Raw genomic sequence first — 17,348 nt, 5'->3', positions numbered from 1 at the left:
AAAAATCTTATGATCAAGTTGAGAGAACATGATATAACGCCTAGAAAGCGCATCAGCAATCACATTGTCCTTTCCTTTCTTATGTTTTATGACATATGGAAAAGACTCAATAAATTTGACCCATTTAGCGTATCATTTATTCAATTTAACTTGACTCCTAATATGTTTCAGCGATTCATGATCAGAATGTATAACAAATTCTTTGGGCCATAGATAATGTTGCCAAGTTTCAAGCACACGAACTAAAGCATACGATTCTTTATCATAGGTACAATAATTCATACGTGACCCACTTAATTTCTCGCTGAAATAAGCAATAGGTTTACCTTCTTGAATTAGCATACGTCCAATTCCAATCCCACTAGCATCACATTCTAGTTCAAAAGTCTTACTAAAATCAGGGAGTTGGAGCAATAAAGCATGGGTGAGCTTCTCTTTCAACAACTTGAATGCTTGTTCTTATGCAGGTTCCCATTTGAAAACCACTCCTTTCTTTGTCAATTCATTCAATGGGGCAGCAGTGATGCTGCAATCCCGCACAAAGCACCGATAGAAACCCGCAAGACCATGAAAGCTTCTCACTTGAGTAACAGTCTTAGGGGTTGAACAGCTCTTTATGACTTCAATTTTTGCTTCATCCACTTCTATTCCCTGTGGAGTAACAACATAGCCAAGAAAAGAGACTCAATCCATGAGAAATATGCACTTTTCGAGGTTACCGAACAAACTTACATCTCTCAAAGCATTAAAAACAGCACATAGATGATCAAAGTGTGACTCATGTGACTAGCTATAAATCAAGATATCATCAAAATATACCACCACAAATCTTCAAATAAAAACACATAAAACTTTATTCATCAATCGCATGAAAGTACTAGGTGCATTAGTTAACCCAAAAGGCATTACTAACCACTCATACAAGCCAAACTTAGTTTTAAACGCAGTTTTCCATTCATCTCCAAGTTTCATCCTAATTTGGTGGTATCCACTTCACAAGTCAATTTTAGTGAAAATTATAGAACCACTAAACTCATCAAGCATATCATCTAACCTAGGGATACGGTGACGATATCTTATAGTAATATTATTAATGGCTCTACAATCAACACACATACGCCAACTACCATCTTTCTTAGGAAACAAAAGAACATGAACAATACAAGGACTAAGACTTTCTCGTATGTACCCGCGATCCAAAAGGTCTTGGACTTGTCGCTGAATTTCCTTAGTCTCTTCCGGATTGGTCCTATATGCAGCACGGTTTGGCAAAGTTGCTCTCGGAATCAAATCAATTTGATGCTCAATCCCTCAAATAGGTGGTAATCCCGGGGAAACTTTTGCTGAAAATACATCCAAAAACTCCTGCAAAAGGTTAGAAACAGCAGGAGGCAAAGAGCTGGATATATTCTCGAGTGAAACTAAGACATCTTTGCATATCACAGCATAGCATGACAGCTTATTAGCATAAATTTTAGTAAGATCAAATTTAGTAGTAAGCATAACACACGTTTTCAATCTAATTCCATCGAACTTAGAAGTTGTTGTTACTTTCTCCTTTTTGGGTGGAAAAACTTTTTCCGTTACTTGCTGATTTTCAAATTCATTCTCAAACTCTTTTCTCTTATTTTCAGCTATCTCTTGTTCACATTTCACAATTTCAGCAGGGGTTAAAGGCAGAAAAGTTATTTTCTTTCCTTTATGCATAAGGGTGTAGTTATTACTTCTACCATGATGTGTTATATCAGTATCAAACTCCCATGGTTGTCCTAACAAAAGTGAACATGCTTGCATAGGCACTACATCGAAATCAGCACAATCATGATATGAACCAATAGAAAAATACACCCTAGTTATTTGCATTACCTTCACCTTACCACTTTTGTTGAACCATTAATATGATAAGGGTGAGGATGATTTCTTATCGGCAAGGCAAGCTTCTTGATCATATCTGAATTTACCAAGTTGTTACAGCTTCCTCCATCAATAATGACTCGGACACGATAATCCTTGACTATGAGAAACATCTGAAACAAATTGTGGCATTATAGCTGTTCCTCTTACTCCATTTGAGTGCTTAACACTCGTTGCACAATGAGGGTCTGATAATCCTCCATGGCAGTGGCATCGAACACTTCATCGTGGTCGATATTCGTCTCACATCCATCCTCGTCACCTGCATAGTTAGCTGCAAGAGCATATTCATCCTCAACATCATTAGCACATACATATCCACTGTCTTCTGTTACAATATACGCGCGCTGACTTGGGAAATCCTTCATGACATGGCCCATTCCCTTACATCGGTGGCAAATAATTCCAGTCGTGCGACCAGTGGAGGCAACTAAAGAAGAGCTCTTCGCTGGACCTTGCACACTTACGAATTTTCTTACCTTGGGAGCGTGTGACGGTGTCGAAGGTACTGCTGAACGCATCCTACTCGAGAAGGGGGTAGTAGACCGTGTAGCTGAACGTGGGGATATTTTGACTTGTTTCGGTGTTGATTTGGAAGTAGTCGTCCTTCCAAAATTGCTTCTTGGCCTCTGTTGTCATCCTTGCAATTCTTTTTATTCCAAACACGCAAGTTGGAACAATCTAGGAACACTATCATATTCTTTGTAATCAACAATGTCCTGAATTTCATGCCTTAACCCTCCACAAAAGCGTGCCATTGCAGGCTCTTCATCCTCAATAATATCACAACGCTACTAATTTGAAGCTCTTGATAATATTCTTCTATGGATCTATCACCTTAGTTTAAGCGCTGTAATTTCTTACGCAAATCACGTTTAAAAGAGGGTGGAACAAATCTGTTATGCATAACAACCTTCAAAGTATTCCATGTAGTAGGCGCTAATTCGTCAATGCATACCCTATTCCACCAGATTATTGCAAAAATTTTAAATTCACTAGTGGCTTGCCTAACTTTATGCACTTCAGCAACTAAATGAGCATTAAACTTCTGTTCTACCGTCATCTCCCAATCTAAATACTTTTCAGCATCATAAGCACCTTCAAAAGATGGTATAGTAAATTTAACCTTAGCAAATGGATCATCATTAATACGTGGGTTATGTTGCTGAAAATTATTACCTCTCATACCTTGACGGTTGAAGTTCAATCGGTTCCTTTGTCGTTCATCAAAGGTGTCACGTTCTTGTCTCAAAAATTCATCATCCGCGACGGACTCCTCTTGTTCATAGGCTGCACCATGAGGATCCACTCGACTATTGTTTGGTGGTGGATTAACCAATCGATCAAAGCGTGTATTGAGCATTGCAATACTTTCATTGAATCGCTGCAATGCGGTATTGGTTTCCGCAAGCTTCTAGTCAATGTCGTCATTTATAGTTTATCGATGATCATCCAACAACATTGTGAGTTCTTCCCTCAAAACACACTCATGTGCATTCGATGCTTCTCCTACCATAGTTAGTCAAAGATAGAAAACAACGAAAGATAAATTATCCCTATCGACTACTAGGTGGTGGAGGTGGAGTCATACACTCTCAAGTGTCTTACCACGCTCTTGCAAGTGTTCTTACCAATCACTGTAGTTAGCACAACCGGTGGCTAGTTCGTGATATCTTATCAGGTTCGAGTGAGGTAGTTGCAAGGAAAGATATTGTTTTGATCGAGCGAAGGTGTAACTTGGACATGCAATATTTAGTAGCAAGGAATAGCAATTAATGAAATCAGATTAGCAAAGTTGAATAAAAGTCCACAGTACTCATCACAGTTGATGGCCCGATCACGTTTCTAGAACTAGCTCAAGCAAGCCGAAGACTATATCAGACACAAGCACAATGGAAGAAAATTTGAAATGCAAACTGATTCTCTTTTTTTTTTAATTCTCTCTTTTTTTCTCTCTTTTTGCACTCTTTGCTTTCTTTTTTTGACACTATTTGCTTCTTGCTTACTTTTTTTTTTTTGCAAATGTGACACAAACTCAGAACTCTTCTACTAACTTTTGTAAGTCGAAAGAGGTATATGGGTCACAAACTTTTTCCGGAGAGCAGGGGTATAAAGGTAATAAAAAGATTTTCTCTCTATCTGAACTTTTGCTACCTCAGTTTCAGGTATGGTTGTCGGATCCGAGAAGGTGGGCGACTCTGACTAACACTACTACAAAAACTATTTTTCGAGACACCTAGAGTGCATTTTTACAGGTGGCTCATTTGAAAAATCGTCTGCGCAGTTAGCGGAGGTCCGCTGTGTTATGGACCGCCTGTGAACATACATTTTCACAGATGGTTCCTTATATGAACCGCCTCTAAAAATGTGATGATTATCACAGACGGTTAATATAAGGAACCGTCTGTGTAAAAGATCATTTTCACAGTAGGTTTCTTATGTGAACCGCTTGTGGAAATAAGTGACCGGTTATTTTAAAAAAATTATAACTTTTCATATGAATTTAGATGAGCACAAAGTATATATGAAAATTGTACCACTCAACTAAATTTACAACTTTGTAGTTGAAAAGTTTTTCATTTGAAATCATTTATATGTCCAAATAATCATTAACTTCAAATGATTATTTGGACATATAAATGATTTTAAATGAAAAACTTTTCAACTACAAAGTTGTAGATCTCGTCGATACAATTTTCATATAGATTTTGTGCTCATCCAACTTAGTATGAAAAAGTTATGATTTTTTAAGTTATGTTGTCACTCATTTCCACAGGTGGTTACTGTAGAAATGATGGTCTGTGGAAATGAGTGACAATATATCTTAAAAAATTCATAATTTTTTCCTACTAAGTTGGATGAGTACAAAATCTATATAAAAATTGTAGCTTTGGACGAGATCTACAATTTTGTAGTTGAATTTTTTTTATTTGAAGTCATTTAGATGCTCAAATAATGGTTGAAGTTTCGGATAGAAGATATTAAAAGGATTGTATATGGTGTTAGTATCACTAGTAATTCTCTGGTGGGATGGTAAGGAAGTTTCGCGCGAGCTGAGAGGTTTCGGGTTCGAGTGCTAAGAACCACACGCGCACATATTTCACATGAAAATCGCGTGACATGTGACTTGCGACGTTGTGATCGTGAGGGGTGCATGGTCGGTTAAAAATAATTTGTTTTTTTTTTAATAAACAAATATCGATTCGAAGACCAATTATTATAGGTAGTTCGCTTAAGGAACCGTCTGTGAAAATTAATTTCTATAGACGGTTCTCTTAAGGAACCGCTTGTGAAAATCGGTTTCTACAGGCGGCTCGCTTAAGGAACCGCCTGTGAAAACCTATTCATAAGCGGTTCCTTAAGCGAACTATCTGTGGTAATAGATTTTTACATGCGGCTCTTTTACGCCTATGGAAATTATCCATTTTCACAGGCCTTTGAATACAGACGGATGCGCTAAACGCCTGTAAAAATGAGTTATCAACCGTCTCTAAAAATAATTTTTTATAGTGTAAGTGGTCGGATTTGAGAAGGTAGACGAATCTAATTAGATGGTCGCATCGACTAGGTGATCGGACCTGACTAATTGGTTTCTGTAAGGGAAATAGTACTAATTACATGCACAAAATTAACTGGCTTCAGCCACAATATGATGACATGATGACAGAAACACCGAACAAATTATCAACAACACTCTGGCTTGGAAGCTTAACGACAGCACTGCTATTGTTCGAGGGCTGTTTTCTCAGCGTGGAAATTCATCTCTGGACAAGATCTCTAAAAATCTAAATGAAATCATTACATACATAATTACAATGGCCTGTAACTCAAATCAACTGCATAATTACCAATCAGAAAATGCAACCGAATGAAGGATAATATCATAAGAATATGCAGTTTCGTCAGGACGGTCCTGCTGTTCGCGCTCGCCCGTGCATTGAGGACTCGGGACTCCCAATGGCCGGTAGTGAGCTGAGCCCGCCGCTTCGATCTGATGTGCCGCCGCAGATGGACGAACACTGGCTTCTTCTCCCATCAATGGATTCGAGCATACCAAAGAGAGCGGACGGGGAGGAGAGGAGGTGTAGCTACATTGCGAGTGGAGAGACTAATTTTGTGGCCACCATTACTGTAGAATATTTTACCAGTGTCGGTTTAAAATTTTCATCAGTGGCGGGTTTTAAATCGACACTGATTACTTGGTATTGAAAATCACTATCAGTGCCGGTTTCATCAACGAACCGATACTGATAGTGAATTAATTTTGTCAATTCCCTGTTAAGAACCGGCACTGATATTGATTATCAGTGTCGGTTCTAAAATAGAACCAGCACTAATAGATATTTGACAGAAAAAAATTTGCACAATCCAAAATACATCACATGTACATGCATTTATTTTTCTAATATTTAAATCACGTCAAACACTTAATACATTAAGTTAATCTACAGGCATTTCTAAAATTACATCAAATACTATTACATGCATAGTTAATGTAACATCATGAGTTCTAGCATATAGAAAATATAGCAAAATTCACTCTAAATTAAAAAAAAATCTAATTATTAAACCAGTATAAAATCAAGAAAATATATATTTGAATGTATATATACTCGTATGTATATATTCAAATATATTATTATGGCTAAGTATTTTAGAAAGCACCAAATTAATTTCTAAATTAATCCTTACAATAAATTGAGCATATACACTTTTGGTTTAATTGTTCTTATAGTTCTTTGTGTGTCGATTCGAATTTGAAGGTATCTCAAATTCGAATCTATTTTAGTTCCTCTCTGCAATTTTCTAATCCAAATACTCTTAGTTGGATTAGTGCCAAATCTAAATTTAGATCCAAATTCAAATACACCTATTGAACTAGTATCAAATCATATCCAATTCTCCTCATTCAGTTGCTTCGTAAATTCCATTCAATTCGATTCAATTTCTAAATTCAAGTTCGAATCTCTTAATTCGAATTCTCATTCTAAAGTCATTTCAATTTCTAATTCAAACTAATTTGAATTACGCCAATCCGACTCCATTCAATTTGTTCAATTGAATCATCCAATCTGATCCAATTCAAATATAAATCAATTACATTCAATTGAATCAACATCCGAATGTTCTCTCTCACACCTCTCATCTCTCTCAAGATCTTTTCTCCTCTTTCTCTATCTCTGCTCTCTCTCTCTCTCTCTGATCACCAACCAGAACTAGCTGGACACCTTTCTCCCATGCCCTGCTCCCTCCTCCCTCTCTCTCACCCATCTCTCTCACTCTCTGTTCATCTGGGCAGCACCAAAAGTCCCAGCCACCATTCTCCTCCCGTGTTCACACCAGCCCTCACTCGCATCTCTGTTCTTTTCTCTGGGTAGCAGCACCGGGCACCTCCTCTCTTCTCCTCCACGAGCATGCACCACGCTCACAAACACAGCAGCAGCATGCAACAAGCAGCAGCGGTCGCGCCCGTGTGTCCTTTGTTAGAGATAAAAGTTGTGATCCGAGTACCTGTATAGAGATTGTTCGGATGGAGATAGAGATACGTAGGACGTTCAAACTTGTATAGCTATCTGTAGATAGATTCTATCTCTTGATTCGAGTCAATCTCTACCGGGTTTCGGGATTTCATCTGTAAACCACGCATGGGGTATTTCCTTGCTTATATAAACACGAAGACAGCGGCCCTCCGGGGTAGAGACGCTTCATCAACTTTTATGGCATCAGAGCCGACCTCCTCTACCTCATCTACGTCGAGCCACCAGTCCATGTCGTCTCTTCCATCTACGCCGGCGACAACTCCAGTCATGACCAGCTCCTCCTTCAGCATACCGGTTGCAGAGAAACTGACTCGCGACAATTTCATTCTTTGGCGAGCGCAGGTTCTCCCAGCGATCAGAGGGGCGCAGTTGATCGGGTACTTGGACGGTTCTGCTCCTGTACCTTCGGTCACCATACAAGTTGCAAAGGACGACAACACCGTCGACACTGTGGCTAACCCGGCGTATGCGACGTGGATCGCACATGATCAGCAGGTTCTGAGCTACCTGCTTGCATCTCTGTCGAGAGAGGTGCTAGCTCAAGTTGCGACGCTAACAAACGCCGCTGAAGTTTGGAAGGCAATTCAAGAGATGTTCGCTTCTCAGTCACGGTCAAGAATTATTCATCTTCGCTCCAAATTGATGAGCACGCGTAAAGGAGATATGTCGGCAGCAGCTTACTTCTCCAAGATGAAAGGGTTCGCAGATGAGATGGCTGCTGCAGGTAAGCAGCTAGATGAAGATGATCTCGTGTCATATATCCTTACTGGTTTAGATGCTGAATATAATCCGCTCATCGAAGCAGTGAGTGCGAGATTTGATCCTATCAGTTTAAGTGATCTTTATGCTCAACTCTTATCCACTGAGGCACGTTTGGAGGCACAGAACTCGCAATTTCATATTACAGCTAACAGTGCATCTCGGGGAGGACGAGCTCGCGGCCGTGGAGGACGCGGTCGTGGTGATGGAAACCGTGGAGGTGGACGTGGTGGCCGTGGCTATAATAATAGCAGCGGCTCATCAAGCTCAAAGCCAGTATGCCAGCTTTGTTCCAAAGTTGGACATACTGTTCATCGGTGCTGGAAGAGGTTTGACACCACATTTACTGGTGAAGAGAAGGTTGCAAATACAGCTATTAATTCATATGGAATAGATACAAATTGGTATACAGACACTGGTGCTACTGATCATATTACTGGAGAACTAGACAAGTTGACCACACGAGAGAAGTATAATGGACAGGAACAAGTCCATGCTGCTAATGGTGCAGGTATGTCTATTAATCATGTTGGGTACTCTACTGTTCACACCCCAGTTCGTGATCTTCATCTTAACAAGATTCTTCATGTTCCTAATGAAAAAAGAATCTTGTTTCCGTTCATCGTCTTACATCTGACAATAATACTTATCTTGAATTTCATCCTGATTTCTTTTTGGTTAAGGACCAGGCAACGAAGAGAACTCTTCTGCGATGCAGATGTAAGGTGGTCTCTATCCTCTTCCAACCTTGAAGAAGTCATCTTTTCCGAGACAAGTTTTTAGCATTGTCAAACCATCATCTGAGAGATGGCACAGCCGTTTAGGTCATCCTTCATCTATCATAGTCCAAAAGGTTATTAGTAGCAATAATTTACCTTGTTCTCAAGAGTCTAATAAAGAGTCAGTGTGTGATGCTTGTCAACAAGCCAAGAGCCATCAGCTTCCCTATCCAAAGTCATCTAGTGTGTCTAGGTGTCCCTTAGAACTTGTGTTCTCTGATGTTTGGGGGCCTGCTCCTACCTCAGTTGGAAGGAATAAGTATTATGTAAGTTTCATTGATGATTATAGCAAGTTTACTTGGATTTATCTGTTGAAACATAAGTCTGATGTGTTTAGTAAGTTTCATGAGTTTCAACAACATGTTGAGAGACTTTTCAACAGAAAGATAATAACCATGCAAACTGACTGGGGAGGCGAATATCAAAAGCTACACTCCTTCTTTAGAAGGATAGGAATATCTCATCATGTGTCTTGTCCTCATGCTCACCAACAGAATGGGTCAGCCGAACGTAAGCATCGTCACATTGTAGAAGTTGGCTTAGCTTTGCTTGCTCATGCTTGTATGCCCTTAAAATTTTGGGATGAAGCTTTTCTTTCTGCCACCTATCTCATCAATCGGCTCCCATCCAAAGTTATTAATTTTGAAACCCCTATGGAACGTCTATTTGGTCATAAACCCGATTACTCTCTTCTTCGTGTGTTTGGGTGTGTCTGTTGGCCTAACCTTCGTCCCTACAACACAAGAAAACTTCAATTTCGATCCACACAATGTGCTTTCCTTGGTTATAGCAGTCTTCATAAAGGATACAAGTGCCTTGATATCTCGACAGGTCGGGTTTATATCTCAAGAGACATAGTTTTTGATGAGTCAGTTTTTCCCTTTGCTCATTTACATCCAAATGCTGGTGCTCAACTTAGGGCTGAACTTCTTCTCCTTCATCCTACGTTGTTAAATCCTATAAGAACTGGGGGTTGCACAGTAAGTACTGACATGTCTAATAGTGCTGTTGAGCATATTTCAGGACAGGATGATAGACAAGCAGATGAACAGAGGGCTGGCGCAAATAAAATAAATGCAGATCATCATTTTATGCTTGATCAGGAGTTTGATCCAGCTGCTACATTTAATTCCGATGCAGACAGCAGAGGAGGTTCTCTGCTACGTCTCTCCGCGTCTCGGGATCCACCTGCCATTACTCCACCCGCTATTACTCTGTCGCAGGTGCCGGGAACTGCTTCTGCACTGCCTCGGGATGCGTCACAACAGCCTGCCTCTCCTCTGCATCCGCTGGTGAGCGTTGGTCCATCCGCACCTCCTCAGCCTCGGTCTGCTAGCTGCGATGCATCTCCACTGCAAACTGCAGAGACCGGCTCTGTTTCTTCTCAGGACCAGAACTTGCATGCATTAGAGTTGGTGCCTACGAGCTCTGTAAGTATGTCACCTGGTTATGGTTCTGATCAAATGTTAACTCTGGATGTTCAAGAAATTATACCACGGCGGGTCACTCGCTCACAGAATAATATTATTAAACCAAAGGTTTTTACTGATGGAACAATGCGATATGGATTTTTTAGTGTTACAGGTGAACCTCAAAATTTGCATGAAGCAATGAGTGACGACAAATGGAAAAAGACAATGGATGAGGAATACTTTGCGCTAATGGAGAATAAAACTTGGCACTTGGTTTCGACAAAAGGAGCCAGTAATATCATAGACTGTAAATGGGTTTATAAGGTAAAACGAAAATCCGATGGTACAATAGACAGGTACAAGGCACGCTTGGTTGCAAAGGGGTTTAAACAACGATACGGTATTGATTATGAAGATACTTTCAGTCCTGTTGTGAAAGCTGCAACTATACGTATTGTGTTGTCTATTGCTGTTTCCAGGAATTGGTGTCTTCGACAACTAGATGTTAAGAATGCGTTCTTACATGGTGTTCTAGAGGAGGAAGTTTATATGCGACAACCACTGGGTATGAAAATTCTGCTCATCCTGAATATGTTTGCAAACTTGACAAAGCCTTGTATGGACTAAAACAGGCTCCTAGAGCGTGGTATTCTAGATTGAGTATGAAACTACAACAGCTTGACTTTGTTGCTTCGAAGGCAGACACTTCACTTTTTTTGTACAACAAAGGTGGAGTAATTATATTTCTGCTTATTTACGTGGATGATATAATTGTAGCAAGTTCTTCAGAAAATGCAGTTGAGGCTCTTCTTCATGATTTGAAGCTTGAGTTTGCTTTAAAAGATTTAGGTGACTTACATTATTTCTTGGGTATTGAAGTAAAGAAAACCAGTGGTGGCATTATTCTTTCTCAAGAAAAGTATGCATCTGAATTGTTGGGACGTGCTGGAATGAGAAATTGCAAACATGTGACTACTCCTCTTTCAGTCTCAGAAAAACTTTCAGTTATTGATGGTGAACTCTTAAATAGTGAAGATTCAACGAAGTACAGGAGTATTGTTGGTGCCTTGCAATATCTAACATTAACTCGTCCAGATATTGCATTTGCTGTTAACAAGGTATGTCAATTTCTTCATGCTCCTACATCCTTACATATGACAGCTGTCAAAAGAATCTTGCGGTATGTTTCCTATACTATGACTTTGGGTCTAAAAATTAGCAAGTCACCATCTATGCTGGTAAGCGCATTTTCTGATGCAGACTGGGCAGGATGCCCAGATGATAGGAGGTCTACAGGAGGATTTGCAGTGTTTCTAGGTTCAAACCTTGTGTCGTGGAGTGCACGTAAACAAGCTACAGTGTCAAGATCCAGCACTGAAGCAGAATATAAATCTCTTGCTAATGCTACAGCCGAAATTATTTGGGTTCAGTCTGTTCTTGAAGAACTTGGGGTATCACAATCTAGAACCGCATGTCTTTAGTGTGATAATTTAGGAGCAACATATTTGTTAGCAAATCCTATCTTTCATGCACGAACTAAACATATTGAGGTTGACTATCATTTTGTAAGAGAACGAGTGACAGACAAACGTCTTGATATACGGTTTATATCTTCTGAAGACTAGGTTGCTGATGGATTTACCAAGCCGCTTACTGTTCGAAAGCTAGAGAAATTTAGACACAATCTTAACTTAGACAAGTTATGATTGAGGAGGAGTGTTAGAGATAAAAGTTGTGATCCGAATACCTGTATAGAGATTGTTCGGATGGAGATAGAGATACGTAGGACGTTCAAACTTGTATAGCTATCTGTAGATAGATTCTATCTCTTGATTCGAGTCAATCTCTACCGGGTTTCGGGATTTCATCTGTAAACCACGCATGGGGTATTTCCTTGCTTATATAAACACGAAGACAGCGGCCCTCCGGGGTAGAGACGCTTCATCAACTTTTATCCTTCCGCGCCACCGTGTGCTCCTCTGCGCTGCTGCTCATCCGGGCTGCGCGACCACCGCGCTACTGCTCATCCGTGCTGCCGTCCCGCGCATAGTCGTGATGCCCCGCCATGCTGTCATCGTTGTGTCGCTAAGCTGACAGCCCCGCTGGCACGCGCGGCGGGCCGGCCTTCCTCGCCATGCCGTCGTGCCGCGCTCTGCTCCTCCTCGCCCGCGTGCCGCTGCTGTGACCTCCAGCCATCATCGATGAGCACCACCTCTCTCTCGCTCCTCGTCATCCTCTATTCCTCCTGCACCGCCATTCCAGCCACCGTGCCTTCCCTCGCGCCGTGGCCAGGCCGCCGCACCAACCCGGCCTTTCCCCGTGCTGCCGCTGCTCGACCAAGGCCGCTGCACCGTGCCGCTTGGCTGGCCCAGCCAGTCGGCCCGCGCTGTTGCCTTGCGCCATTCGCCTCTCCGCGCCGCACCGTCCTCGGCGCGTCGCCGCACGCGCTGCCGCCGTGCATCTCCTTCGCCGCCAAGCCGTATCGCTGGACCGCCGACCCGTGCCATATGTGCAGTCGCTCGGCCGCGTGCTTGTCTGCACCGCGCCCTTGCATCCTCCACACCGCCGCATCGTTGTTAGCCCTTGCACCACCCACGTGCACAGCTTGCTTGCACAGCCAGCTCATGCACCCAGCCGCGTCGCGCCGTGCTGACCGCCCCGCTCTGCCGGCGAGATCCACTGTCGGACTCCCTCCTCCGGCTGGCCTCTTCCCCAACCATCTCCTCCATCTCCCGGCGCTGCCTCCAACTCATTTCGGTGCCATCGTCTTCTCCTCTAGCCGGCCTACATCTCCCGCTGCCCTGGCCTTCTCTCCACCACTGAGCTCTCTCCTCCGGCTGGCCACCTTCTTGACCGGCAAGCCCTCTCTCTCGGGCACCCTCTCTCCCTCTAGCTCCCTCTCCTTTCCTGTGTGAGCCGCACGCACGGGAAAAAGGCACGCCAGCCTTATCTCCTTGACACCCACTGCCATGTGGGCCTGTGCAGGCCGAACCAGTCACCAGCCCATGGCCACGGGTCCATGGTGCACCAGCCACCGAAGAGCCCTTCGGTCCACCGGCCCATGGACCGAATCCATCTACGCAGTACCCCCCCCCCCACCCCACAAGTCCAGTTTACAGTGGACTCCCCTCACAGATCCCCTCCGCTCCCCCAAATCCCATAGACTAAGTTCGTAGAACAGTACCCTCTTTCTTTGTCCAGAACTTCTTTTCTGGCAAAACTTCCAATAGCTATATCTCCCCCGTTGTAACTCCAATTTCGGTGATTCTTCGCCGATATTCCTCTAAAATCACCTTTTGATAAATAAAGTCGAGTTAGATAAATTGATAACCATTTTTGGTTATAATAGTAGTATAGTTGCATATGTTAAACTAGTTCAAGTGTGAGGTTAATCCTGTTGCAAAATAGAATAGTTGTTAGATTAAACTAAAGGTTTTCTTTAATTTAATGTGTTGGCATAGATTGTCATTTCATGCTACAGGTTATAGATTAATCTTAGTTTACTTAAAGTAATAAGATTAACCAGTGTAACTGTTAAATAAATACCAGTCATTAAAATATGAAATAATAATTTAACATTAGTAATTAATTAATTGAATATCATGTTAATAATTAATTAATTAGATTAATGCAATTACTTAACCTAGTTAATTAATTACATAAATGCTTTTACCATAGAAATAGTATATAACTCAATTAGAGTAGCAATTAAGCAATATTAGGTAATTAAGATTAATTAATAGATAACCTTGGTTAGTGAAAGGTTAGAATATTTAATCCAACACTTAAGCACATATCATTGTCTAGAGTTATACTTACGTATATATGTATACATAGTCATATACATATAGATGTAAGTATTACACATATGTTTATGGCTGTACATGTGTACTCAACTACACGTAGAAATACTAACTGGCGCTTTCCGGTAATTAGGCTAATAAATGCTCACCTAGTTGATCAAGACTTGTTTAAGCTTTCTCTTAAGTTAATAAAATAACTAGGTTAACAACTTAGCCTCTCTTCGCTAGATAACCTCGCTAGTCTCTGTATATCAGTTTCGCTTAGCTAGGTTGCCGATCGTCATCCCGTTAGGGTGAGCCTTCGTCTTTTTCCTTGGTCGCGGTTCTTCTCTTTGGTATTTCTTGGTTTTATTCTGGTGTTTATTTTCTTAGTCATTTTACGCTTTCGTCATTAATCTACGTAAGCTCGAAGTCTAGGTTCTAAGCAAGAATGCAAGGAAGGAATTGAAGGCGATGCCCGATGATGAAGAACCCTAGATGACTCAAGTAACAAGATCAATCTTAAATTAACCTTCATGAAGGTAAGTCTTATTTCCTTTCATATTAAACCTATATTTTTAAATAATCTACATGATCAACTTAAAACTGAACTTATATCACATGTGCTATGTATTGCGCTTTGACAAACTGCTTGTAGTAGTTAATCCTATTAAACACTTACCATGCCATAAATGTTATCATCCAAAACATATATCACCATAGGATTATCTATTATTAACTATATTAATGACAGACGACGTCTTGATATCTAGCATGCTTAGGATTGAATACGTCTTCTCGGAGATGTCACTTTTAAAACACTTCTCTTCGGAGATAAGACTTACTGTTATCAATGATAACTCATATACCATGAATCTTTGATGGTTGTGAATTCTGTGATGGTTGTAAAATCCTTGATGTCGTGTGGAATATGGTAGAATATGTATAAAAATAGGTAAAAACTGTTTTGGCAAAGGCAGGTAGAGTAGTACTCTAAACGAGGATGCTCTTGGGGGCTTGAGTTATCTTTGTAGTATTCATTGCTAGAAGATACCTGCCCTGACCGTTTAAAGACCGAGTCATTTCACAGCCATGTCTTGGCAACGCCCATGCAATCATGCGTCCTGAATTGGCAGTACTTGATTTTTCCTTCATCGGACTGAGTTGAGCATCATACTAGGAGGCTGGGAGCAGCGAGTAGTTAAGTGGTCATCCCTCTGTTTAGAGGTTGCTAGTATCGGCCTATGCTTAAAAATGGGACTGACCTTTAGTACAAGGACTCTGGCGCTTGGGGGTAAATCTCGTAGAAAAGCTCAGCAGCAAAGGTGATTGGATTGTCTTGGTATGATTCGCTCCTCTGCTTGTAACAGTTAGAGGCTGAGCATATCGCATGGGTAAAGCTGTACAACCTCTGCATAATGTAAATCTATTCAAATAGCCGTGTCCACGGTCATGGACATGCGAAGGCACAACCTTTTTGACTAGACTCTGGTGTGTGTGTCTTGATGAGTGAGTGTGTGGACTAGATGTTCGTGTGATGAGGTTGCTGGCTAAATCTGCTAGGATCTGTGTGGTACTAGAGGTGCACTAGATGTGATGAAGGGTACTGCGGAGTGAGGTATAGCCCCTCTCAGGACCGAGAAACCCTCAGATATAGCTTGTTACCTGGTTTGAACTATTTAAACTATTTTAAAGTTAATCATAGATGATACAATTGGATACTTGCATAAAACCTGCTTTACGCTTAAAACTATATCGTAAAGCCTTATACTTGAAATATCCATTATGCATATACCAACCCCTTGAAGTAGTATAGAATTTGTTGAGTACCTTTCATACTCAGTCTTGTTGCTTTCAGATTGTTGAGATGGAGATCAACCTCAACCCAGATGAAGTTGAAGAGAAGAAGTCTAAGGTCGTGTTCGCACCCGAGTTGCCTGTGGCGTTGGGTTGCATCGTTCGTTTCACTCTGTTGCGCTATAGGCTCTTCTGCTTGACTGATCTGCTGTGGATCCTTGTCCACCAGACTATCTTTTATGCGTTTTAGGTAATTATTTTAATTATTTTATTCGAAGTATGTATTTGATATCATTCTGTTGAATTCTGTGCGTATCAGCTACTTGATCTAGGGATTGATATAGGAGGCACAAGGGAACCCGGGTTTGGGGTCCTGACAGTTGATATCTAAAATTTCAACTCTAAATATTACATCAAAATAATTCAGTGCATAAATGAGCGCACTAGCTGTTGCTTCAAACGGAAATTATATTGGACTTCCGTAAATAACGAAACTGTTACTATCACACGGAAACTTAAAGTGTGATTGGTACTTTCCTTCCCGAAAATTTCTGCATTAAGGATCAAGTAATGTGTACCCCCACTGCTGGGCAAGAAGATGTAAAATTGAAGTCAAGCTACGATCCATCATCATCTGAGTATTCCAATAAAAATCCTACAGACAAAGAGTAATAATATAGAGGAAAATTGAGTATTATTGAAATAATCCTAGTTACAAACTACAAGTTCATGTCACCAACCGTTTCAGCTGCATATAACCGCGAGTGTAGGAGTCATTGCAAGCACATCCTCATTTTGTCCAAGCGCTTTCACTTTCAAATAGCTGTAGTCTAAAAACATGTATCCAAGTTACAGGTTAACCGATTGTAGAAGCGCCTGGACAACAGATCTTTCAGCCATAAGTCTTTGGTCTGTTTCGGAGCTTCATGCTATTAAAGTGATATATCCTTATTTAGGAAAAGCAATACTAAAAGAGATAGTGATCTTCATTTTATTGTTATCAGCCAATGTGGTCATCACTACAGGTGGTGTGCCACCAAGGTCTGCAATAATGTAATGTAGCCATTGTAGATGAGGAAGCATCTACATTAATCGGCATATTAGTTTCTGAATTTGTTAACTGCAAACTACAATATTAACTGACCTTCTTATAATTTATAGCAAAAGAATTTTCATCTTTGAGCATGCAGTTGTACCTAAGACAAGTCATAGGTATGTCTACATACCCAGAGAAAAAACACCAATACCATATTAATCAGCACATGTGGATAATCTCGCGATTATATCAAATCATCAATTGCAGAACAAAGAAGTACCAAACTAGTTACTCACTAGAAAGTGCTGATAACATCTAAAACACTGATA

The 17,348-nt window shown here is 40.9% G+C and overlaps 1 non-coding gene across 1 annotated transcript; it reads left to right on the top strand.

Annotated features, from left to right (window-relative positions):
* Positions 1 to 8,183: 8,183 nt before the first annotated feature.
* LOC133904195 (small nucleolar RNA Z247) lies at positions 8,184 to 8,318 on the top strand. Its single transcript, XR_009907428.1, has one exon. It is a non-coding gene; the product is annotated as a small nucleolar RNA Z247 (small nucleolar RNA).
* Positions 8,319 to 17,348: the final 9,030 nt, after the last annotated feature.

Source organism: Phragmites australis, chromosome 21, assembly GCF_958298935.1.
Source record: "Phragmites australis chromosome 21, lpPhrAust1.1, whole genome shotgun sequence".
Taxonomy (NCBI): domain Eukaryota; kingdom Viridiplantae; phylum Streptophyta; class Magnoliopsida; order Poales; family Poaceae; genus Phragmites; species Phragmites australis.
The sequence above is the reverse complement of the archived record's forward strand: the minus strand, read 5'-3'. Positions and strand labels throughout refer to the sequence as shown.